The sequence below is a fragment of the Meriones unguiculatus genome, chromosome 6 (genome assembly GCF_030254825.1).
Source record: "Meriones unguiculatus strain TT.TT164.6M chromosome 6, Bangor_MerUng_6.1, whole genome shotgun sequence".
Taxonomy (NCBI): domain Eukaryota; kingdom Metazoa; phylum Chordata; class Mammalia; order Rodentia; family Muridae; genus Meriones; species Meriones unguiculatus.
The window spans coordinates 65450608-65477102 of NC_083354.1; the positions used below are offsets into that span (position 1 = coordinate 65450608).

At 40.0% G+C, this 26495-nt stretch overlaps 1 pseudogene; it reads left to right on the forward strand.

Moving 5' to 3' along the window:
* Positions 1-18308, forward strand: part of LOC110555523 (zinc finger protein ZFP2-like) — a 31825-nt pseudogene extending 13517 nt beyond the window's left edge.
* The last annotated feature ends 8187 nt before the right edge of the window (positions 18309-26495 follow it).

Genomic DNA, 26495 nt, shown 5'->3' on the forward strand with positions numbered 1-26495 from the left:
CAGACTTTTATTGTTTCTGACATATGTTCTGTTCTTTTGAATCTAAATCTCAGTATTTTGATATAGATTCAGATTAGACAACAATTGTTTTCCAGACATGCTCATTTATTTTCAATTTTATTATAATGAAACTGAATTGGTATTATTTTTTAATATACCTTTACATTATTACATATCTTTGATTTATGTATGTAACTACACAGTTTGCAGAAAGTACAGTTTACTATGATCAACAAAATTCAGTCTTTTAAAGACATTGGCATTCTGTTTTTACTTGATCTGTCCATGAATGTCATATGTCCAAGGATTCTTTGTAGGTTCACCTGAATTCAGATACCAACACCCAACTCAGGAGGCTCACATAACCACTGGCTTCTCTAGAGCCAGGATATCTGACATAATACTGTGTGAATATGGAAATGTTTCATTTGTTGGTCTTTTAATAAGTATATCCTTTGTCAAAATTGGTACAAGCCATATGATCATAGGGATATGGAAAGGATAATATATCTCTCTCCCAGAACAAGGAAAAGATATATAGTAGTCCTTACTTTGAGTGCAAGTTTACATTTAATCTATTAATAATTATTCATAACTAAATTATTAACTAAACTGTTAAAGAATATTCACTATCTCCCCAATAGCACTGATGATCTTGTAGGTCTCCATCATTGCATCTTTGTAGAGATATTTTGGGAATGGTCCAGTAAAGCCCACTTTTCCTGAGTGGGCTCATGTGCACATCATCATAGTCTATTGCAATTTAAATTATCCTATACATGTGTACAACAGAAAACATGATAGTGACAATACTATAAATTTGTATTTATTCATGTATTCATTCAATATTACTAACAAATGAATTATTAACTTGTATCACATTCAGAAAGTCTAGTCAAAGCATGAGACTAGTAATAAATTAAACTTGCTGGGAGCCAAGGCTATTTACTGAAGCCAAAGTCAAATAGTGAGCCAAAGCTATTTAGTGGAGACAAAGCTATTTACTGAAGCCAAAGCCAAATAGTGAGCAAAGGTAATTTAGTGCAGACCTAAAGCTATTTAGTGAAAGAGTTACCTAGGACCCTAAACCATGGGTGATAGATTTGTGAGGACATCCGTCTGTTAGTTTAAGAGCATCTGTGAGATATCATAAGAAAACATCCTTATGGTATGTTGCAGGTGCAATATTCAACCCATGAAAGCACTCTTCCTATCTCCTGCAGCCGTAATTTAGCCTTTCCCCTTTTCCTGACTTCTCCCTATATAAGTTGGGTAAAAATTTCTAATAAACGAGGCTTTGATCGACAAACAGACTTAGCCTTCATTTCTTGTGTTTCTTGCCCCCTCCTCATTCCTTCTACCCCTTTCTTAAGGAACTCGTTGAAGTCCCACAGGTTGGGACATAAACCAATATATTTAGTTTTCCAAACTCACTGGGAAGATAGCCAAAGAAATCACACTACAGGGGGCTGGAGTGATGGCTCAGTGGTTAAGAGCACTGGTTGCTCTTCCAAAGGACCCAGGTTCAATTCCCAGCATCCACATGGCAATTCACAACTGTCTATGCCTCCCAATTCTAAGGGATCTGACACCTTCACACTAATGCACATAAAATTAAATAAATTATAAAAAAAAGACATCACACTACAGAAAATCCCTATGATTACTAGCCCTGTAGAAATTGTTTTGTTTACCCTGGTTCACTTTACAAATGTAGTGTGACTCCAATTATAGGAACATTTATGAATGTAACCACTGTGGTAAAGCTGAGTTCTTCTCATTGTTTTTAAATATGTGAAAAACCACTTATAGAAAAATGATGCTATAAGTGAGCCATGACATAAAGTTTCTTACCATCAGAGGTATCTTCAAAGGTTTGAAACACCCACAATCAAGGGGGAAAGTGTGAATGTAAACAAAGTGATAAAAGGTTTAGATTTAACTTCATTTTACAATTAGACCAAATTGCAAACTTAATTCACACAGACAAAAATATACATCACTGTAATGTATATGATAAAGCTTACCCATATACCAATTATCTTTGCAGGAATGAAAGAACACATATTTGTGAGAAACCCTATGAATTTAACCAGTATGGTAAAGCCTTCACACATCACACTGATTTTCTCTCCAGTGTGATTTTCTAAGAAACCGTACAAATGTAATCAGCGTGGTAAATGCTTTTCACAACACAGTAAACTCCACATACATAGAAGAACATATATTGGAGAGAAAACCTATGAACATTCTCAGTGTGGGAAAGCCTTTTCACAACATGGAAATCTCCAAATGCATAGAAGAACACACAATAGAGAGAAACCATACAAATGTAATCAATGTGATAAATTCTTTGCACACTGCAGTGATCTCCAAAAACATGAAAGATTTCATACTGGAGAGAAACCCTGTGAATGTAATCAATGTGAGGAAGACTTTGCACATTGCAGTGATCTCCAGAGGCATGAAAAAATTCACACTCCAAAGAAATCCTAAGAAGGTAGTCAATGTAGTAAAGCCTTTGCACATTGCAGTGATCTCTGAAGGCATGAAAGAATTCATACTGGAGAGAAATCCTATGAATGTAATCAATGTGGTAAAACCTTTGCATGTCATAGTTATCTTCAAAAGCATGAAAGAGTTCATACTGGAGAGAAACCCTATGAATGTAATCAGTGTGGGAAAGCCTTTTCACGACGCAGTGGTCTTCACCATCATAAAAAAAAAAACACATACTGAAGAGAAACACTATGAATGTGATCAGTGTGGTAAAGCCTTTGCACTTTGCTGTAAACTCCAGAGGTGTGAAAGAATTCATAGTGGAGAGAAACCATACAAATGTACTCAATGTGGTAAAGCCTTTTCACAACCCAGTAGTCTCCAAACGCATAAAAGAACACATACTGGAGAGAAACCCTATGAATGTAATCAATGTGGCAAAACTTTTGCACGTTGTAGTGGTCTCCAGAGACATGAAAGAATTCATACTTCAGAGAAACCCTATGAATGTAATTAGTGTGGTAAAGCAATTGCACATTACTTTGATCTCCAAAGGCATGAAAGAATTGATACTGGAGAGAAACCCTACGAATGTACTCAATGTGATAAAGCCTTTTTGCAAGTCGGTAGTCTCCAAAAGCATAAAAGAACACATGCTGGAGAGAAACCCTATGAGTACAATCAACGTGGTAAAGCCCTTGCACATTGCTTTGATCTCAGGCATGAAAGAATTCATACTGGAGTGAAACCCTATGAATATAATCAGTAAAGCCTTTGCAAGTCACGTTTTTTTCAAAGCCTGAAAGAAATAATACTGGAGAGAAAATCTTATGAATGTATTTAATATGATGAAACCTTTGTACAATTCTATAGGCTTCATTATCATGAATGAATCATACCAGAGAGAAACCCTATGAATGTATTTTATATGGTAAATGAAAGCTTTTTGTTTTCAAGTATAGAGATACAGTGAAGTGGTATAATCAGAAATCAACTGTATATCTCACTATAGATATAGTGATAGGAATATGTAAATATGATTTGATGTTCCATGATTCTGTATATTCCTCCTAATTATCCATTTGTATGTCATCATTTCCGATACTGCATTCTATAGGAAATATACAAAGGTTCTAGATAATGTGTGTGGTGTGATTATGGGGTTTTAGGCAATGACAGATATGTACAGAGTGGGAGACAACTTTGTGGCATCTCCTTTGGCCATCTTTATATGATGATTGAGGTCAGGCTGCCAGCTTTGGACACCAAAAAACCTTTCCCTGATGCTCAAATAAGATTAGTTGAGATATTACATCAATAAAATACTGTCTTCTTTTCACATTGTAAACATATTGGCAGGTAATAATTGAGGAAATCAGGGTGATTTGACTGATACATCTTATTTGCAAATGAAAATGAGCATCCAATGCTCCTAGGGGCTGAACCATCTATTTAGCCCCATAAACATGTCATGAATAGCAGTAAGGTGTGAAAGGTTGATCCTCAATTTATCTTTAACTCAGCCCTAATGACCCAGAAAAAATTGAAGATAGAATAAGATAGTGACTTAGGCTTGGTGCTTAAAGAAATTTCTGAGCCAAAATCTTCACAACAATATGGAAGAATCCAAAAATGATCAGGACAGAGACTGACAATACAAGGGCTTAAAAAGTATCTGACCACTTGACCAAAGCCACAAGACTGAGTTTAACTCACACATAGTAATTAGGCAGCAATGAGAGCCCAGAAGGACACATGTATACCCCTGCTTGAGATTCTGCCTACCATAAAGAGAGAAAAAGAACTTGAAGGCATGAAGACCAACTTTTCTGAAACAGATTGTATTCTACTTCCCTGATGCCTGCAAAACATTCAGTTAGAAGCCCAGAGTGGTGAAGACTCCAGATGCTGTGGAGGTTGTTGTCAGGGGAACCTGAGGGTCAAACAGCTGTCACTATAAGGCTGGAGAAATCAGGCATTTACAAAGACCTGTGGAGCATTAAGGAACTATTAGGGATGGAGTTTTGGATGTTAAAGAAAGGAGTAAAGCCCCAGAGAGCAATTAATTCTTGGGCTGTACCTGAGGACAAGCTGTGTATTCCTACTGTAGTCTCTGTATCTACTCAGCTGTGGTGGGTCATCTCTCCAGTTCTTCCACTCTTTCCTTGTCTTTGCAGATACATGTGGCTATCAATGAGATTACCCAGGAAGCTCCAACTTGGTGGTCTCAAATTAGACTTTACATCTTCTCAGTCCCTACTCTTCATCCCTGTAACCTCTCTGCCTGGTAGGAATAAGGATATTCTGAGGAAACATATCTAAATCTCCCTTGGGTGAACATCTAGTAAATCCGTGGACTCCATGAAATACTAATTTCCTCTGGAATCTCATTGTTGGAAAAGACTGATTGCCCTAGAGGAGAAATTTTCTGCTCAATAACATTTTCTCATTATCTGAATACCTTGTAGGAAAGAAATGAGTTCAGAATGGGGTGGAATTTACAAATGGATAAATTGCATTAAATAGCTTAATGAGACTACTTAGTTGTGTGTATCTTTTGCTTTCTATGTAAACCTATTAAGACCTAAAGGATGAATTACTCACCATATGTTGGACTTCACACCTGGGACAAGCTTCTGAGGTGCCTTTTTGACCAAAGGGGTCTGGCTTCCAGGTTCTCCCAGCATCCCTTTGTCCCTACCTTCTAAAGGTCATGATTGGCATACCTCATCTCTACCCTGAGATCTTCAGTCCAGTAGAAGGGCTTCCCCTTTCCCAGAGGCTCTTCCCTATATAACCCAGATACTGTGTTTTCTCTATAGGCTTTTCTTCTCTCCCTCTTGCTTTCTTTCTGTCCTTCCCCCATCTTCTCTTTCTACTTTCCATCTCTCCTCTGCACAAACACTTTCACTTCCCTCACTTTTAGGTCTTCTCTTGCATTGCAGGTTTCCTGCCCCATTTTTTGGTACTTATGAACCCTTGGAGAGCTTCTCCTAATAAGGTGCATTTGAATATTTTAACATGTCTTGAATTAGCAAATTTCACCTGTAAGAAGAAAGATATAACCTTTTATCTTCATCACTGGTCAAAATTAGTCACACTAAATAAATATGTTAATAAATTTTTAATTTCCGTTAATATGATTTTAACCATTGTATTCCCTTTTTTTTTCATTTTAAAGAATATTACCACTATGAATCTCAGGCTGACCTGGAACATAATATACATACTAGATCTGCTTCCCTTGCCTCCAGAGTTCCTGCAGTATAGTAGGGCATGGTCTATCTAGATAATTCAGTTCTTTCAATGGGCTTATTGAGGGTGAGTGGCTGTGTGCAAATGTAGCCAGAACACAGGCTCTGGTCCTAACTCCAGTAAAGGGGGAAAAAGCTCTTATCAAATGCAGCCCTCTGGCTTAAAGCCTTCTCTTTCATTTATTAAAAATACTGTTTTCCTTTATCGTTGAGTTCTTAACACCTCACCGAAGTACTAGATCAGACTTCTGTCCTTATTCTACATATTGTGAGAACCCACCTCACTACATAAATAGATTCTCAATATAGTTAAGTGTAACTGCTCATTTCACTTATCCCAACATTCTAATAAATCATTAAGTGAGTTTGAAACCACCTAAGCAGGGCATGATAACAGGCATATAATCATGGTGCTTAGAAAGAGGAGGCAGGAACTTCAAGATGTCAAAGTAAACCAAGGAAATATCCAGGGTCAATAATGGGAGGCCCACAGAACAAAGGGAGACTGATTGGCTAAGACCGATGTCCATAGTCCTCCCTACAATTCCACAGCATCAGGGCCATACCAGCACCATATGTTATCTAAGGAATTTATCACCCTATGCTTTCTAATGTTCCCTGTCCAAGACAGCTTTGATCACTTCAGGGTCAGATTCCTGTTGGTCAGTGAAGACTAGAATTCTCTTGCAAGTGAGGGAATTAGCCTCAGGCAGGGATGAGAGCTCCTTAATTATATATCCTATCAAAAGGGTTCAGCACAGAAATCTTATACACACGGCCAATAGAAATGGACTCAGTTGGTTTTGTTTATATATATAGGCCTATACTTATTCACTCATTGTTTTTTTGTTTTTTTTTATTTCTAAAATATTTTATAATCTTTTTTTCCCTTTTTTTTAAATTTTTCATCAATTACACTTTATTCATTCTGCATCCCTCCATAAGCCCCTCCCTCCTCCCCTCCCAATCCCACCCTCCCTCCTCCCTCTGCTTGCATGCCACTCCCCAAGTCCACTAATAGGGGAGGTTCTCCTCTCCTTTCTGATCTTAGTCTGTCAGTTCACATCAAAAGTGGCTGTATTGTCCTCTACTATGGCCTGGTAAGGCTGCTTCCCCCCAGAGGGAGGTGATCAAAGAGCAGGCCAATCAGATTATGTCAGAGGCAGTCCCTCTTCACATTACTATGTAACCCAATTGGACTCTGAACTGCCCTGGGCTACATCTGTGCAGGGGTTCTGGGTTATCTCCATGAATAGTCCTTGGTTGGAGTATGAGTCTCTTGGAAGTTCCCTGTGTTCGAATTTTCTTGTTCTGTTGCTCTCCTTGTGGAGACCCTGTCCTCTCCAGCTCTTACTATTTCCCAGTTCTTACCTAAAATTCCGTTCACTTGCCCAACAGTTGCCCATCCGGCTCAGCATCTGCTTTGATAGTCTGAAGGGCAGAGGCTTTCAGAGGCCCTCTGTGGTAGGTTCCTAGGTTGTTTCCTGTTTTCTTCTTCTTCTGATGTCCATCCTCTTTGCCTTTCCGGATGGGGATTGGACATTTTAGTTAGGGTCCTCTCTCTTGCTTAGTTTCTTTAGATGCACAGGTTTTAGTGGGTTTGTCCTATGTTGTATGTCTATATGAGTGAGTATATACCATGTGTGTCTTTTTGCTTCTGGGACAACTCACTCAGGATGATCCTTTCCAGATCCCACCATTTACCTGCAAATTTCATGATTTCCTTATTTTTCATTGCTGAGTAATATTCCATTGTGGAGATATACCACAATTTCTGCATCCATTCTTCAGTTGAGGGGCATCTGGGTTGTTTCCAGCTTCTGGCTATTACAAATAAAGTTGCTACAAACATGGTTGAGCAAATGTCCTTTTTGTGTACTTGAGCCTCTTTTGGATATATGCCCAGGAGTGGTATGGCTGGATCTTGAGGAAGCGCTATTCCTAGTTGTCTGAGAAAGCGCCAGATTGATTTCCAGAGTGGTTGTACAAGTTTACATTCCCACCAGCAGTGGAGAAGGGTTCCCCTTTCTCCACAACCTCTCCAGCATGTGTTGTCACTTGAGTTTTTGATCTTGGCCATTCTCATGGGTGTAAGGTGAAATCTCAGGGTTGTTTTGATTTGCATTTCCCTAATGGCTAGTGAGGTTGAGCATTTCTTTAAGTTCTTCTCTGCCATTCAGTATTCCTCTACAGAGAATTCTCTGTTTAGCTCTGTTCCCCATTTTTTAAGTGGATTACTTGGTTTGCTGCTTTTCAGCTTCTTTAGTTCTTTATATATACTGGATATGAGTCCTCTGTCAGATAAAGGGTTGGTGAAGATTCTTTTCCAATCTGTAGGTGGTCGCTTTGTTTTGATGACGGTGTCCTTTGCTTTACAGAAGCTTTTCAGTTTCATGAGGTCCCATTTATTGGTTGTTGCTCTTAGAGCCTGTGCTGTTGGTGTTCTGTTCAGGAAGTTTTCCCCTGTACCAATGAGTTCTAGGGTATTTCCCACTTTTTTTTCAAGCCGATTCAATGTGTCTGGTTTTATGTTGAGGTCTTTGATCCACTTGGACTTCAGTTTTGTGCAGGGTGACAAGTATGGATCTATTTTCATTTTTCTACATGTAGACATCCAGTTAGACCAGCACCATTTGTTGAAGATGCTATCTTTTTTCCATTGTATGGTTTTGGCGTCTTTGTCAAAGATCAGGTGTCCATAAGTGTGTGGGTTTATTTCTGGGTCCTCTGTTCGGTTCCATTGATCCACCATTCTGTTTCTATGCCAGTACCATGCAGTTTTTAAAACTGTTGCTCTATAGTACAACTTAAGATCAGGGAGGGAGATACCTCCGGAAGATCTTTTATTGTAGAGGTTTGTTTTAGCAATTCTGGGTTTCTTGTTATTCCATATGAAGTTGAGAATTTTTCTTTCCAGGTCTGTAAAGAATTGTGTTGGTAATTTGATGGGCATTGCATTGAATCTGTAGATTGCTTTTGGTAAGATGGCCATTTTTACTATGTTAATCCTACCAAGCCATGAGCATGGGAGATCTTTCCATCTTCTCATATCTTCTTCTAATACTTTCTTCAGAGATTTCAAATTTTTTTCATACAAGTCTTTGACTTCCTTGGTTAGGGTTACTCCGAGGTACCTTATGTCATTTGTGCCTATTGTGAAGGGTGTTGTTTCCTTAATTTCTTTCTCAGCCCTTTTGTCTTTTGTATACAGGAGGGCTACTGATGTTTTTGAGTTAATTTTTTATCCGGCCACTTTGCTGAAGGTGTTTATCAGCTGTAGGAGTTCCCTGGTAGAGTTTTTGGGGTCACTCACGTATACTATCATATCATCTGCAAATAGTGATAATTTGACTTCTTCCTTTCCAATTTGTATCCCCTTGATCTCCTTCAACTGTCTTATTGCTCTAGCAAGGACTTTTAGCACTATGTTGAAGAGATATGGAGAGAGTGGGCAGCCTTGTCTTGTCCCTGATTTCAGTGGGATTGCTTTAAGTTTCTCTCCGTTCAGTTTGATGTTGGCTATAGGCTTGCTGTATATCGTCATTACTATGTTTAGATACGTGCCTTGTATCCCTGATCTCTCCAATACTGAACATGAATGGATGTTGGATTTTGTCAAATGCTTTTTCAGTATCTAGGGAGATTATCATGTGGTTTTTTTCTTTCAGTTTGTTAATATGGTGGATCACATTGATGGATTTCCGTATATTGAACCACCCCTGCATACCTGGGATGAAGCCTACTTGGTCATAGTGGATAATATCTTTGATGTGTTCTTGGATTCGGTTTGCAAGTATTTTATTAAGTATTTTTGCATCAATGTTCATAAGGGAGATTGGCCTGAAATTCTCTTTCTTTGTTGAGTCTTTGTGAGGTTTAGGTACCAAGCTGACTGTGGCTTCATAGAATGAATTTGGTAATATTCCTTCTGTTTCTATTTTGTGGAATAGTTTGAAGAGAATTGGCGTTAGCTCTTCTTTGAAGGTCTAGTAGAATTCTGCGCTGAAGCCATCTGGTCCTGGGCTTTTTTTGGATGGGAGACTTTTGATGACCGCTTCTATTTCTTTGGGGGATATAGGTCTATTTAGTTGATTTACCTGGTCCGGGTTCAGCTTTGGTAAGTCAAATCGATCAAGAAAATTGTCCATTTCATTTAGATTTTCAAATTTTGTGGCATATAGACTTTGGAAGGAAGTCCTAATGATTGTTTGGATTTCCTCAGTGTCTGTAGTTATATCCCCCTTTTCATTTCTGATTTTGTTGATTTGGGTGGTGTCTCTCTGCCTTTTAGTTAGCCTGGCTAAGGGTTTGTCAATCTTGTTGATTTTCTCAAAGAACCAGCTCTTGGTTTCATTGATTCTTTGAATTGTTTTATTTGTTTCCAATTGATTGATTTCAGCCCTGAGTTTGATTATTTCCAGCCGTCTACTCCTTCTTGGTGTGTCTGCGTCTTCTTTTTCTAGGGTTTTTAAGTGAGCCATTAGGGTGCTTGAATGAGCTGTCTCGAATTTCTTCTTGAAGGCACTTAGTGCTATGAACTTTCCTCTTAGCGCTGATTTCATTGTGTCCCACAAGTTCGGGTATGTTGTGTCTTCATTTTTATTGATTTCTAGAAAGACTTTAATTTCTTTCTTTATTTCTTCCCTAATCCAGCTGTCATTTAGTAACAAGTTGTTCAGTTTCCATGTGTGTGTAGGCTTTTTGTTATTTCTGTTATTGTTGAGGTCCAGCTTTATTCCATGGTGATCAGACAAGATACATGGGATTATTTCAATCTTCTTGTATCTGTTGAGGCTTGCTTTGTGACCCACTATGTGGTCTATTTTGGAGAAGGTTCCATGAGGTGCTGAGAAGAAGGTAAATTCTTTTGTGTTTGGGTGTAAAGTTCTGTAAATGTCTGTTAGGTCCATTTGATTCATGACCTCTGTCAGAGACATTGTTTCTTTGTTTAATTTCTGTTTTGTTGACCTGTCCTTTGTTGAGAGTGGGGTGTTGAAGTCTCCCACTATTAATGTGTGTGGATCTATATGTGCTTTAAATTTTATCAATGTTTCTTTCACAAATGTGGGTGCCCTTGTATTTGGGGCATAGATGTTCAGGATTGTGATGTCTTCCTGGTGGAATTTTCCCTTGATGAGTATGAAGTGTCCTTCCCCATCTCTTTTTATTAATTTTGGTTGAAAGTCTATTTTATCAGATATTAGAATGGCTACTCCTGCTTGCTTCATGGGTCCGTTTGCTTGGAAAGTCGTCTTCCAACCCTTTATCCTCAGGTAATGTCTATCTTTGTGTCTTAGGTGTGTTTCTTGTATGCAACAGATTGCTGGGTTTTGTTTACGTATCCATTCTGTTAATCTGTGCCTTTTTATTGGAGAGTTGAGTCCATTGATGTTGAGAGAGATTAATGACCAGAGGCTGTTAGATCTCTTGATTTTGATGTTGGCTGTGGTCATCAGGTTGTGTGCTTGGTTGCTTTTTGTTTTACTGAAGTGAGGTTATTTATTTCCTGTGTTTTCTTGAATGTAGCTAGCTTTCTTGGGTTGTATTTTCCCTTCCAGTGTCTTCTGTAATGCTGGATTTGTTTGTAGGTATTGTTGAAATTTGTTTTTGTCATTGAATATCTTGTTTTCTCCATCTATGAGGACTGAGAGTTTTGCTGGGTATAGTAGCCTGGGCTGACATCTGTGTTCTCTTAGGGTCTGCATGATATCCGTCCAGGCCCTTCTGGCTTTCATAGTCTCTGTTGAAAAGTCAGGTGTGATTCTAATGGGTTTGCCATTATATGTTACTTGGCCTTTTTCCCTTGCAGCTTTTAGTATTTTTTCTTTGTTCTGTATACTTACTGTTTTGATTATTATGTGGTGGGAGGATTTTCTTTTCTGGTCAAGTTTGTTCGGTGTTCTGTAGGCCTCATGTATTCTAATTGGCCTCTCCTTTAGCTTGGGGAAATTTTCTTCAATGATTTTGTTGAAAATATTTTCTGGGCCTTGGAGAACAGAGTCTTCTTTTTCCTCTATACCTATTATTCTTAGGTTTTGTCTTTTCATATTGTCTTGCATTTCTTGGAGGTCTCTGTCAGGAATTTTTCGGATTTAACATTTTCTTTGACAGATACATCGATTTCTTCCATTGTATCTTCTACACCTGAGATTCTTTCTTCCATCTCTTGTAGTCTGTTGATTATGCTTACCTCTGTAGTTCCTGTTTTCTTCCCTAGATTCTTCCTTTCCATTATTTCTTCCATTTGTGTTTTCTTTAATTTTTCCAATTCTATCTTCAGGTCTTGGGTTGTTTTGTTTACTTCCTTCACCTGTCTGATTGTACTTTCCTGTTTTTCTTTTAGTTCCTTCAACTCTGTTTCTATCATTTCATTCAGTGTTTTAAGCATTTCCTTTCTAAAGACCATAAACTGTTTGGCTGCAGCTTCCTCTATTTCTTTACGGATGGCAATATTCTGTTTGAGTTTGTCTTCCTCTATGTCTTTACGAATCTTATTTGTTTCCTCTGTTATCATCTTCATGAGCATACTTGTTAGGTCATCTTCTTGGATTTCAGTTATGGTGGGGTGTCCAGGGCTACTTGCCCCTGGGTAACTGGGTTCTGGAGATGCCATATTGCTCTGTCTTTTGTTGCTTGAGCTTTTACGCTGGCGTCTACCCATTGTGTTATCTTAGGTGTTTGGGGTTATTTTCTGGTGGTTCCTGGGGATCCTGTGGTGGAGAGAATCCCCTTTGCAGAAAGCTGGTTTTTCCTGAAGGATGTCTTTTCAGCTTTTTGGGTATAGTCCCTGGATGGCTGGTGTTTTTTCAGGAGTTGCTCACCTCAGGGATATAGACCTGAGTGGTAACTGTGGTCTTTGTTAGTCGAGAGGGTTCTCCTCTCACCCAGGGAAGTCCTGAGGGCAGCTGCCCTGTTTCTGGGTTTCTTGTTGCAAATTTAATGATCAGCTGCTGTGACCCAGTTGGACATCAGGCGCGCCTCAACTGTTTGTGCTTGTGTCTGGAGCACAGCTGAGTGCTGGCGCCTTGGCCCCACTAGACTGCTAGACTTTTTCTAGGGAAGGATTGGGTGATTTAGATCAGTACAGTTTCCTTCCTTCCCCGTGGATTCTCTGGAGACATGGACTCCTAGTGTCTTTTTTTGCCCTGCTCAGTGTCCGCCAGCTGGCTGGCCGCAGAAATTGCCTGTGCCTGGAGCACAGCTGTGTGATGGCGGCTGGCTCAGTCTCTGCCAGCTGTCTGGTGCGCAGAAACTGCCTGTGTCTGCCTTTTCGGCTTTTGGGAGCCTGAGTGGCTCCCTAAGCTGGGTAATTTTCCGGGGACCTTTTCAGGTTGGGGGTGAGGTGAGTGCTCTGAGATCAGACCCGCCGTTTCTATCTCCGGCAGCGAATCAGGCGCGCAGGCAGGCAGGGCTCTGTGCTGGAACCTGGGTCCCCGGCTCTGGCTCCGGGCTGGCTCCTGGGGTGCCGTGGAACCCGCACGAGTCTTTTCCAGGGGATGTCTGGGTGACCTAAGGCCGGTCCCAATCGTTTCCTGTACCCTGGGGTTATCTCTCGACTGAAAATTCCAGTCTCTGATAGTGTGGTGCCCAAGGTTCAGTCTGGGACCGTGACCAGAGACACTGGCTTGTGGCTCTGGGCTGGGGCTGGGGCTGGCGGCCGGCAGCCAAGCATCTGGCGGAATCTGGATCTCTTCCGCGGTTTAGCCGGGTGGGTTAAAAGCTGATTGAATCCCCCACCGTGGGGTATCCTCTCACCTGGGAAACACAATGACTGTGTTTTATGGCCGAGAGTTCTGATTGCTGGTCACTGTGCTGATCCTGCTGTGCTGTTTGTTGCTCAGAATGAGAGTCCTCCCGGCTCCGCCATCTTGCCCCCTCACTCATTGTTTTTTAAGACATTGGAAGAAGAGAATTTGGAAAGACATGGAGAAAGGGACAAATGATGTAATATGTTTTAAAATCTGTAAAAATAAGTTTTGAATAAAAGAGCAAAGGAGTTAACAGCACTGGGTGTTGACACAGAAGACAGGCTCCATTTCAGAAATCACCTACTAGCTAATCACACGGTGTAACTGCTTTCCCAAGGGATCTGGTGCCTTCTTTGGCCTTTGTTTGCACACAGACACATGACCACTAAATATCCATATAAATGAAAGATAGAGATTTAAGAAGTGTCATTCTCAGGGATGGAGTGCTGGCTCAGTGGTTAGGAGCAGTGACTGCTCTTCCAGAGGAACTAGTTCAATTCCCAGCAACCACAGGCAGATCACAGCTGCTTATAACTCCAGGGTCCTACACCTTCACACAGAATACAAGCAGGCAAAACATCGATGCACATAAATTAAAAATGAATTCATTTTTTTTTTCAAAAAATAGAATTCTCTATTCTTGATCTTGCTGTCTTGGGTAGGAGAAATGAACTCCTCCTTGCCCTTTCTTGAGCCAACATGCACAGAAGCAAAAGCAGCCTTATTTGTACTAGCTGTTCATCTAAGAACTGCAAACACAGTGCTGAATGGTGACATTTCTTTGATGTTTTCTGTATTTGTGATCTCTGCCCTTGATATGTGAGAGAATTGTGGCATTGATGAATCTTGTAAATGTATCTTTTAGATCATACATGATGATCTAGAAGATACATTTTCACTGTAAATCTCCACCTGCCTCAGGAGCTAGACTTGCAGTCTTCAATTCCTATTGAAATTCATCAAAGTGTGTGTGGTGTGTGTGTGTTGGGGGTGGAGAGATCCAAGGTGGAGGTAATAAATGTGTACTGTATTAGAGGGCCAGAGGATCTGAAACTGAGAAACCGGTGAGTGGACAGACAGCTGGATCCAAGCATCGACATTGGGCTTCCCAGATAAGATGGGACATCCTGTGAGTTGAGGCCAATTGGACCCAGGCCCCCCATGGCCATCTCCTGAGTCTGAGAGTCTCAAACTGTGGAGCCACTGCACTTTCTGCACATCCCAGCCAGTGAGGAATCCCAGGAACCCCCACTGCAGCAGCCAAACATCGGATCCCTCCTGCTACCCATAAGGGAGCTTCAGTATTCCTGGGACAGTTGGGGTCGAATGGACCCAGGACTCCAGTGCCCATGCTTTCTGCACTCTCACCTTCTCTGTGGACACCAAGATCAGTGCCATGTACTCTTTCCTTCTTCCAGAAACCAAACCCATGCCTCGCCTCTCAAATGCAAAGATTCCCAACTGAATCCACAGACATCAGCTCAGCCTGCTCCTGGGTACCCCCTTGATCAAGGGCACCACTAAAAAAAAAAAAATTACAATCATCTGAGAGAACCATGCACTGTTGCTGAACTTGACCCGTCTAAACCCCAGATTCCTGAAGAAATGAACACCCAGGACTTCCCAAAAGATAACGCTGAATCCCATCCCTCACAGACATACCCATTCATTTTACTGTGAGTTACACAGACTGGGATCACTTAGATACCCCTAACACATACATCATCCTAGGTGCTCAACACGACCCAGGCCCATGGAGTACTCTCTCTGTGTGTGTTTTTCTCTCTAACACATGCACTCACACACACACACAAACACAACTCCTTGAAATCCACCAATGCAGCACCCTCAACTGGCCACCTCACTCAGGCAAAAGACAGAAGATTGTGAGGTGACAGCTTCCTCTTCAGTGGCCAAATTGTCCCTTCCAACCCATTCTCTTTGAGATTGGTACTTTGGCACTCTGGAGGGTATCAGGGCCTAGAATCTACCAAGTGCAAAACCCTTCCCTGTTTTTGTCTTCCCTGCGTTGCCCTTTTCAATAGGAAGGACATTCTATTCTACACCACTGTCCCAAAAGGGTCACTGCCCATTCACAAACCAATTGCAGGATGACGCACACCATAGGGCGTGAGACACTGCAGCTGCTCCTGGCCCCAATTCTAAAGTCTGACCAGGCTGGTAGGACAGACATCCCCGAGCTGCTGGCATCAGATAGATGACAGAGCCTGTGCTGCCATCCAGAGTGATCATCGAGGGCAGTTTCTGACAGCACTGTGAGTTTTCTCCCCAACACCAATATACTTGATCAGCACAAAATGGCTTTCTCCTAGAGTTTGGAATCTGCTCAGACCTGCCAAAGGCAAACACCTCTTTGTTTAATGAGTATTCTCATAAACACAGAAAATATGCTGAAGAACAAACAGGGAGGAATGTGGAAGGAAAGAGTGCTCTGCTTGATACCAACCACACCTCTACTCTCATCCCCACCCCACCCCTGCATGCAGCATCCCAGCCAGTCTTCCCTTGAGCCAAACTCCCCACATCCCTGGTTCTTTAATGGTTGGATTGTGTTGGTTCTTCCTACCCATTCTGCCCCACAGCACCCATCCTGGTGTCCCACCTGTGGGTTATCTCTGGGTTCCTGCAGTTTGATAGTGGTGGTTTGGAAGAGAACCCAGGTGGCTTGGGCCTGGCACAGAGCTGAGGCAACAGAGAGAGGAAAGAAGAGACAATAACATAACTAGTTTGTAGGAACACAGGATCTGAGGAGAATCCAGAACAAGCCAGCCCCAACCAAGCATTTAGTATGTATGGAAAGACCTTGATAGGTTATCTATCTATCTATCTATCTATCTATCTATCTATCTATCTATCTATTTTTACTTCTTGTAGAGTATTTTCAAACACATTCTGTAAAGATTTGAAAGGAAAACTCATCTTGACTCAGAGCCTCAACTTCTCCATCTGGAAAATGGGAGGATAAGCCCTTATACTAGTACTGTGTGATGCTAGGGAGCCAGTTAGATTAGGGTGTGGTGCTGTGTGTTTTCTGGGAGCAGTGAAAAAAGGGAATAATGGTGATTAGCAGAACAGACCACATATACATGTCTATCAAAGTTGGTAGCACCACTGGCCCTGCTGATCCCAGTCCTCAGTGGATAGTAGCTATATCTGAGGGACTTAGCAATCTTGCAGAAAGCTGGTGTAAATTAGGGCTGAAAGAATGAAGAGAAAAGATGGTCTGTTGTAGGACATGTAGTCATGCAGGGATCTTCTGAAAGGACCAGGGACATAGGATCTATTTGCTAGCCATCCTGATGTCCCATATAGAGACCTGGACGTGGGACAGAAGTTTGCCACATTCATTTGAAAGCAAGAGATCATGAAGAGACTAGAAGGTCATTTGGCACAAAGGAAACTACACCGCTTCCTCCCAATCCTGAGGGGACTTTATACAGATGAACACAGCAGAGTAGAAAGAGTCCCTGTCATAGCTATCATCAACTCTATAGAAAGTACCAAAAGGCTCCAAGCTTTTGAGTGGAAGCAACACAGTTTTGCTTTAGCCTGAGGATATGGATCCATTGTCTTTTGTGTCTGCTTTGATAGGCACTGGTAGATCAGAAACATGTTTCAATTTCCTCTTGTAGACTATAATGTCATTGTTTATGGGTGGTAACCCAATGTGCCCCAATTGGCTCAGGTGTCCATATCTAAAGCCTACATAGTCTGCTTGGTGAGAGAGCAAGAGTTGGACCCAGAAGCACATATTTTTATTTATTTATAATTTTTATTTTTATATCCATTACACTTTATTCACTTTGTATCCCAGCTATAGCTGGAACTACAGGCTTTCCTCAGCTGCCTGACATGGGTGCTGGGAGCTAACCTCAGGTACATGTCTTAAGCACTGAGCCATCTCCCTGGCCTTACCTTCCGCGTTTCTAGGCTTAAGTGCTGCAGGTAGCGTGCTGAGTGTCCCCAGATATTCATATGTGTGTGTGTGTATATATATATATATATATATATATATATATATATATATGTGTGTGTGTGTGTGTGTGTGTGTGTGCATACATATGTATATATGTGTAAATATGTATGTATATGTGTATGTATGTGTATATGTATATATGTTGTAGGTATGTATATATGCATGTATGTATATGTGTATATATGTGTATATGTATAAGTATATATATGTGTATACATGTATATGTGTATATATGTATGTATAAACATATGTATATATGTATATATGTATGTATATGTGTGTGTATGTCTATATGTGTATGTGTATATTTTTCCTCCTTAACGAAAGGAGTAGGACTCCCACCCAGTTCCCTAAGCAGGCCCAGCGCTGACTTGCTGCAGCCTCTCTAGAGCCACTTATTTCACTGCCCCCAATGCATGCTGCACCTGTGCCCACCAGCCCGGCAGCCGCGCAGGCGCCCTGGGCACTTCTGCAATCCATCCGCCAATCCCTCTCGACTTCCACTGTCACTCCGCACCTGCCGGAGCCTGTTGACATCAGCTGACCAGAGTCTGCGAATCGCCTGCTCAGGCCTCCCGACCTTCCGACCCTGGTAAGGGGCCACAAGGCAGGGTTTTTGCTCCGGTTGTCTCCGTTCCTCATGTTTTCTGCAGGGGCAGTGGGCCTCAGGGGCTGCTCCACTGGTCGCAGGCGGAGGGGCCCAGATCTTTGCTCTTCGCCTTGAGCCTGCGTCCCGGTGTACCCATCCTACCTACACCGCACCCACAACCCCACAACACATGGAGGTCAAGCCGACCTGAGCACTTTTGAGCTGCCCTCCATCCCCAGTGACAGAAAGAACAGTTTGGCTCCTGACACTCCCACAGTGCCACTGTGCCATTTGTACACCGCTGTGAGCGACTACCACGACCCCTAAAATGCCTTCTCTGCAACCCTTTTCAAGAGCGGAGAGTCCTTGATGTAGGACCCCCTGAGTGCCCATCTGACTCCTGGTCACATTGTCAGGTGATCTGGGGAAGATTACATTCTTCTGTGCCTCAGTTTCACCAGGCTGCAGTAAGAACATTTTTAATCTGCTTGGTTTTGTTAGGTCCCTGTGAGTTCAAGTTGCTAACAGTAATTCCTGACCCAGAGTAGCTGTTCAAATAATACGAGAATAAATAAAAGCCTTACCTGGGACTGCAATGTGGATACAAAGTGAATAAATTGTAATAAATAAATATATAAATTAAATTAAATTAAACTAAAACCTTAATAGTAATAATAATAGCCATTCCTAACTCCTAACTCCTAACTCGTAAGTCAAGAGAGTTTCTCCACAGGAAGTGTAGGATGGAATTTCGAATGAAGCCTGTCTGAATATTGGTAGGGTGACCTTGTTGGAGCAGCTAGTATTGCTGGGTTGGGTAATGAGAGCAATTAGAAACCAGATGAATCACAGACAACTAATTTGCTGGGCTAGCAAAATTGCTCTGCCATTAAAGGCTAGGCTTATAAACCAGAAGACCAGAGAACTGAGTCACTGGGATCGGTTGGGGGCTGGTTTTGGTCCTCCATGCTTTTATGTGCTATCTCATTTAATCCTCCACTCTTGGAGATCTACTTTACAGGTGGAATGAGTTATGACTTGCCCAGCATCTTGTTATGTGTGTGTCAAAGCCAAGATTCAAACTCAGGCATCCTTGTCTCCAGAGCCCCTTTTACCCAGACACTGAAATGACCACACGTGAAGGCTGGGGATGTGGTTGAGTTGGTGGAGCAGTTGCCTGGTGTGCACAATAGGTGTCTGTTGTTATGTGGCCCTTTTCATTTCTGATTTTGCATAGTTGGATAGTTTATCTCTGTCTTTTAGTTAGTATGGATAAGGGTTTGTTTATTTTGTTGTTTTTCACAAAGAACCAGCTCTTGGCCTCATTAATTCTTTGAATTGTTTTATTTGTTCCTAATTAATTGATTTTAGCTCTGAGTTTATTTCCATTCATCTACTCTTCTTGGAGGTGTCTGTTTCATTATTTTTTTTCCCTAGGGCTTTCAAGTGTTTCAATAAGTTGCTTGTATGAGATGTCTCAAACTTCTTTCTGAAGGCACTTAGTGATATGAACTTTTCTCTTAGCATTGCTTTCATTGTGTCACATAAGTTTGGGTAAGTTGTGCCTTCATTTTCATTAATTTTTAGGAAGTCTCTAATTTCTTTTCTTCGTTTCTTCCCTGATCCAGCAATTATTGAATAGAGAGTTGTTTAGTTTCTATGTGTATGTAGGCTTTTTTAAAATGTCTGTTGTTGAGATCCAGCTTTAGTCCATAATTGTCAGATATTTCTATTTTCTTGTATTTGTTGAGGCTTGCTTAGTGCCCAGCCATATGGTCAGTTTTTGAGACAGATCCATGAAGTGCTGTAAAGAAGGTATACCTTTGAGTTTGGGTGAAACGTTCTGTAGACATCTATTAGGTCCATTTGATTTAGGATCTCAGTAAATGCCATTATTTCCCTATTTATCGTCTATCTAGATGATCTGTCCCTTGGTGAGAATGGAGTGTTGAAGTGTTCCACTGTTAAGGTATTGGGATCTATGTGTGATTTCAGCTTTAATAATGTTTCATTTACAAATTCAGGTGCTCTTGTACTTGTAGCATAGATATTCGGGATTTTTATGTCCTACACTTCCTGTGGAGAAACTCTCTTGACTTACGAGTTAGGAGTTAGGAATGGCTATTATTATTACTATTCAGGTTTTAGTTTAATTTAATTTATATATTTATTTATTACAATTTATTCACTTTGTATCCACATTGCAGTCCCAGGTAAGGCTTTTATTTTTTCTCGTATAAAAATCTGGTGGATTTTTCCTTTGATGAGAATGAAGTGCTCCTGCTTATCTTGTTTGACTGGCTGAAAGTCCATTTTATTAGATATTAGGATAGCTACCCCATTTTGTTTTCTGGGTCCATTTGCTTGAAAAACATTTTTACAGCCCTTTACTATGAAATAGTGTTTATATTTGTTGCAGAGGTATTGTCTTGGATGCAGCAGAATGTTGGATCCTGTTTCTGCAACCATTCTGTTAATCTGTGTCTTTTTACTGGAGAGTTGAGTCCATTGATGTTGATAGATAATATCGACAAGTGAATGTTAGTTCCTTTTATTGTGGAGGGTATTGTGTTATTATGTTTCAGTGCTTGCTTTCTTTTAATTCCTTGTTGTGAAGTTGTGTGTATCTTGTGTTTTCTTGGGTGTAGTTGATGTTGTTGGATTGGAGTTTTCCTTCTAGTATTTTCTGTAGTACTGGGTTGATGTGTAGATATAATGAACTACTTATAGTTTTGTCTACAACTTTATAATTATTCCCTGTCTAAACTTTAGGGTTCTCACCATTTGTTTAGCAACATTAAATAAGTTCAATGGTGAAAAAAAAAGTTATGACACTAGAACATATATCTTACCTCTAACCTCATCATTGAGAGGAGGAGGAGTTACAATTATGGGCCCTGCATCAATTTTTTAGGGGCACATCATTTAAATGTGACAGTTGTTGTCATCAGTGTCTTCCATCTCTTCAATGTCAGATATATTTTTCATGGATACTGAACTTCATTGACAGTGGCATAGTTCTTTATGTTGCAGAATGTTTGAGGGATTTTTGAATCAATCCATTCTTTTTAATGATCTTTTCAAAAACAGTAATTTCAGTATCCAAGATATCTTACATTTCCTTGGGGACCAGTGCAAGCAAAGGGGAGAATTTCAGCAGGAAATATTCTGGGATTCTAACATGGGCTAAATTAGGAATATATCTGTCATGCATACACATACGAACATGTGTGTATAAAATATGCATGAATGCTTTTGTATATATGCATAAAAGTGTGAGGGTGCATGTTTACGTATGTATGCATGTATGTATGCTTATATTTAAATTTTTAATGAAAGTGTTTTCAAAGTAGGTTACCCATACACTAATATAAGGGTGGGCCACAATCCTGTTGGGATGCTATTTACAATCTTGTGAAATCAGGAAATGATGTCATCCTTCCATTCATCTGATTACTATTTAGTGCTTACCCTTACCTGTAGGACTTTCCTCCTGAGGAGGAACAGATGAAATCTTTAATTCTTCCACTTTATCTGCATCAGGAATGCAGAGACCTGCCCTACTAGAGATCTTCAGGTATAGATGTAGTTTTTAACCAGAAAGTGTTTTTCATTTATAATGAACTACTTAAAGTATTGGCCACAACTTTATAATTATTTGCCTGAGCCTGCCAGCAGAGTCGAATGGCTCTTGAGTCAGGAGTGAAGATTGAAATAAAAATCAATAAGCCAACACACAATACATGAGATCTTTCCAAGAGGGCTCTAGTTGTAAAACTAGTCACACTTGCTTTATTCCAAGAAACACCCTTTTACATCCGAGGAAAAGCACCTGAATAAATTCACAGGGAAGTTAAACTTCATTACCTAGACCCCCTGTCTGTGTGATCCTTATATAAACAAAAGGTTTGAACTTAACAAAACATCCCACCTGCTGTCTCAAACAAAAGGAGATAAACTTGGCAGCTTATCACTGACTCCAGTGAAGGGTGAAACCATGTCTTTCCGCTGAGATCAAAACAACAAAACAGCATGGCAGACCAATGGTTCCCCACAAGTATTCCTTCTATATACTTAAGGATTTTCACTCTCTGTATAGATGCATTAAACAAGTTCAATGGTGAAAAAAAATGTTACAATAATAGAACATCTACACTTACCTCTAACCTCATCTTTGAGAAGAAGAGCAGTTGCAATTAGGGGCAATCCATCATTTTCTGAGTGGCATATCATACAACTGAGACAGCTGTCATCCTGTTTTTCTCTTTCCTTTATGTCATTCAATGTCAGAGAGATTCTTCATAGAACCTGAAGCCTTCTTTCCTTGTGGGCAATACAGTGAGGTCTCATAACAAACTAAAATCCTGTCCTCTCAGAATATTTTTAGTGCATCTTAATCAGAAAATTTATCAGATCCATGTATGAGAATAATGTGACAAAAACAGAGGGTCTCTGTTATTTTTCATAGTTGTAAATTAAATTTGATATAAGAGTCTTAGAGGCTAAAACGTGTAGTACAAAATTCTGAAAAAGATTCAGCTGTTACAAGATGAAGTGGGGATATTTATGTTGGAAATTTAAAAGTTGTTTTTAAGATCAGTGCATTTCTATAAAAGAGGATCATTTCTAGATATTTTCCCATTGTAATGGCTGCTATATTCTGTCAATCTGCATAACTTTAGTTCCACTTGACTTACTCATGGCTAAGCCTGTTGGGGAAGGATGTTCATAGAAAGGCACAACCAAGCAGGGAATGTGGGTACCTCTGAATGTGGGTACCATCCTACTGAATGTTCCCCTTAGGTGACTGAAAAGGAACAGACTGGCAAAGTCAACTGAACAGCAGCAGTCATGAGTCTCTGATTGCTTGAGGGCAGATGCAATATTAACATCTTCATCTTCGGGTTTGTTATATTGAGAGGTGTTTGAAATAAGGCTTATTGGGCAAGAACTGGATTATTATGGATCTGAAATGCCAGTTCTTTGGGATCCTATCTTTTCCTCCTGTCCTTTCAGAAAATATTTTCTGAGTAATGCTTTCCTATAGTGTACTCCTTACTGGTCCAAGAGCAACTGGTCATTTAATAATACTGAGAATGAATATAACCATTTGCTATCTATACTCTATAAGCATGGTATTTTATTATAACATATGAAAGATGCATACCATACAGTCTGTACACCATAATTTCTTTAAACCAACCATAATTACCAACAAGAGGCCAAGGATATATTTAATCACACTAACCAGTCCTCAAAACAACCATATCTGTTAAAAGCAACCCATATTGGCTTTGTTTAGTTGAGGAAATCACCTTGGCATCAAGTAGAAGTTCACAAATTCCTTAGTGATGAACCAGTCTTGATTACTGAACCCTTCACCCATGTTTTCTCGTCTTTTCACAACAATTGCTCTCAGTGGGTTAGCTTAATGATAGAATATTTTAAATCACAATTGACCAAGGACTGAATCATTAAATTCAAATACCAATTTAAATTCTAATTACTTAAAATGCACCAATGATTCTTCTTCCTCAGAAGAACATAAATCAAATGTATATTTATTTAGAAACAAAGCAGACTATCAGGATAATCCTCTATCCCTTTCTCTTTGTAAAGACTTGTTTACCCTAAGCATAAAATATATGTCTCATTACCTTTTTGGCAAGATCCTGTCCTAATTCTAAACCAGCCAGAATATAACTGGTGCTAGGCAAGCAGCTAAAGTATCAGCAATTTTCATATTTGCTTTCGAATTTTTCTCAATTTTGTATAATATCCTGAAAATTTGCCTAAGGAGAAGGGCATTCACATGTGGTAGTTTCTCTGAAAGACTGAACACAAAAAATTTATTTCAAAACAATAAATTTTACTCATTAATTTGTAAAAATGAAGAATGGAAATTGAGTAATTGTATCATATTAATGGTTTTATGAGAATAAAAGGAAAGTAGGAATGTACTTCAAACATTTTTTAAAAAGGCAAATTTAATTTCTGTATAAATGCTGAGATTATAAGCACGGATCACTGTGACTCACTACATGTCTTTTTATTTAAATTTATTTTTTAATTTTTATTATTTACAGTGTATTCACTTTGTCTCCCCCCTGTAGCTCCCACCCTTTTTCCCTCCCAATGCCACCTTTCCTCCCCCTTTTCTACCCATGGCCTACCTCAAGTGCACTGATCAGGGAAGTCCTCCTCCCCTTCCTTCTGACCCTAGTCTATCAGGTCCCATCAGGAGGACTGCATTGTCTTCATCTGTAGCCTAGTAAGGCTGTTCCCCCTCAGGGGGAGGTGATCCAAGAGCAGGCCAATCAGTTCATGTCAGAGACAGTCCCTGTTTCCATTACTATGTTTCACTTGGACACTGAATTGCCATGGGCTACATCTGTGCAGGGGTTCTAGGTTATCTCCATGAATGGTCCTTGGTTGGAGTATCAGTCTCAGAAAAGACCCTGTGCCTAGGTTTTTTTGGTTCTGTTGCTCTCCTTGTGGAGCTCCTGTCTCCTCCAGCTCTTTTATTTCCCCCTTCTTTCATAAGATTCCCTGCACTCCGCACAGTTTGGCTATGAGTCTCAGCATCTGCTCTGATACCCTGCAGGGTAGAACCTTTCAGAGGCTGTCTGTGGTAGGCTCCTGTCCTGTTCCCTGCTTTATCCTTCTTCTGATGTCCATCCTCTTTGCCTTTCTAAATGGGGATTGGGCATCTTAGCCAGAGTCATCCTCCTTGATCAGTTTTTTAGGTGTATATATTTTAGTATGTTTATCCTATATTATGTATCTAATATCCACTTATGAATGAGTATATACCCACTTTGTGCTTCTGGGATACCTCACTCATGATGATCCTTTCCAGTTTCTACCATTTACCTGCAAATTTCATGATTTCCTTGTTTTTAATTCCTGAGTAATATTCCATTGTGTAAATGTACCATGATTTCTGTATCCATTCCTCAACTGAGGGGCGTCTGGGTTGCTTCCAGCTTCTGGCTATACAAATAAAGCTGCTACAAACATGGTTGAGCAAATGTCCTTGTTGTATACTTGAGAGTCTTTTGGATATATGCCTAGGAGCAGTGTAGCTGGATCTTGAGGATGCACTATTCGTAATTGTCAGAGGAAGCGCCATGACATATCTCTTTTTAAAATGTCTTTCTTGTGTGTGAACAATTGACAATTTTGTTGTCAGTAAATAATTCTGTGATATATAAATAACCTGATGTGTCTAAGCAAACATTACTTTTGTTTTTGTTGATGTTTTCAAGAAATTAGCAAGGCATTACTTCCATATATCAGCAAATTTCTCCTCTTCTTTCACTTTGTCTAGGACACTAAGACACTTGTCATATAGTCTCCATGTCATCAGACTTCCTTCAATATTTTGGACAAACTCTTTATATACGTAGAAAAGAAATATTTTTGTGGAAGAATACAAATTACAGAAAATACTCAAACTACTTTAAAGTATAAATTAAGTTTAGTCAAAACTTTTGTCATAGGCTCAACCTGTCCCCTAGTTAGAACCTTGATTGACCTGCAGGTCCACTACGTTTGGTCCATCAAAACTAGAAACTTAAACATAAATTATTGGTAGTGCTGGGATTGCAGAGAGATATCTTCTCAGCTCAAAGGGCCTCTATTGGAAAACTGAGCCAACTAGCACACACTGAAGAAACCAATACCTCAGTTCAACTCCTATTTTTAAGTTGCATAAACAGACACATTATGGTAAATTCTTCAAGTCAAAGATTCTTTGCCTCTAACCTTGGTTCTGAATCAAGAGATCTAACTGCATGTGCCCATGTACTCATAAGCAAAGGCTGAATGAGCCTGGACTTAATCTCTTATACTTTATATGTTGAGAGGAAAAGGTTCTAGTGAAATCCTGTAAGTGGTGGAGGAAATGGATTGTGTTTCTTTGTATAATGACTATAAATAAATCAGAAAACTGGGAATATTACACTTTATGATCCATAGGAAAGCATAGTAGATTGAGTGTGTGATCTGATTGCTGAGGAGAGGAAAAAAAATCTCAAGTTAGAGCTCAACCCAGATAATACAGTAAAAACCCAGATTGTTAGGGAAAACCCAATGGAACCTCCATGCTTAGTAATTCAAAAATGGAGAAAATATTTCAAACCTCCTTGACAGTTTCCAGACACATGCCCTTTGTACAGGTCTCACTGATTTAACTTTCAGCAAATTCACCAAGCTATTCTTATTATTACACTTCAGTAATTACTAGAGTATAACAATATTTTTAGAGCTGACCCATGTACCAGGCATGGTCTGAAGTACTTGGGATAGACCAGTGAAGAAACTGTACATGTCACCATCTCCATATATCATAAATATATGAGATACACAAAACCCAGTTTGGCAATTTGCATTGTTCAACATATTTT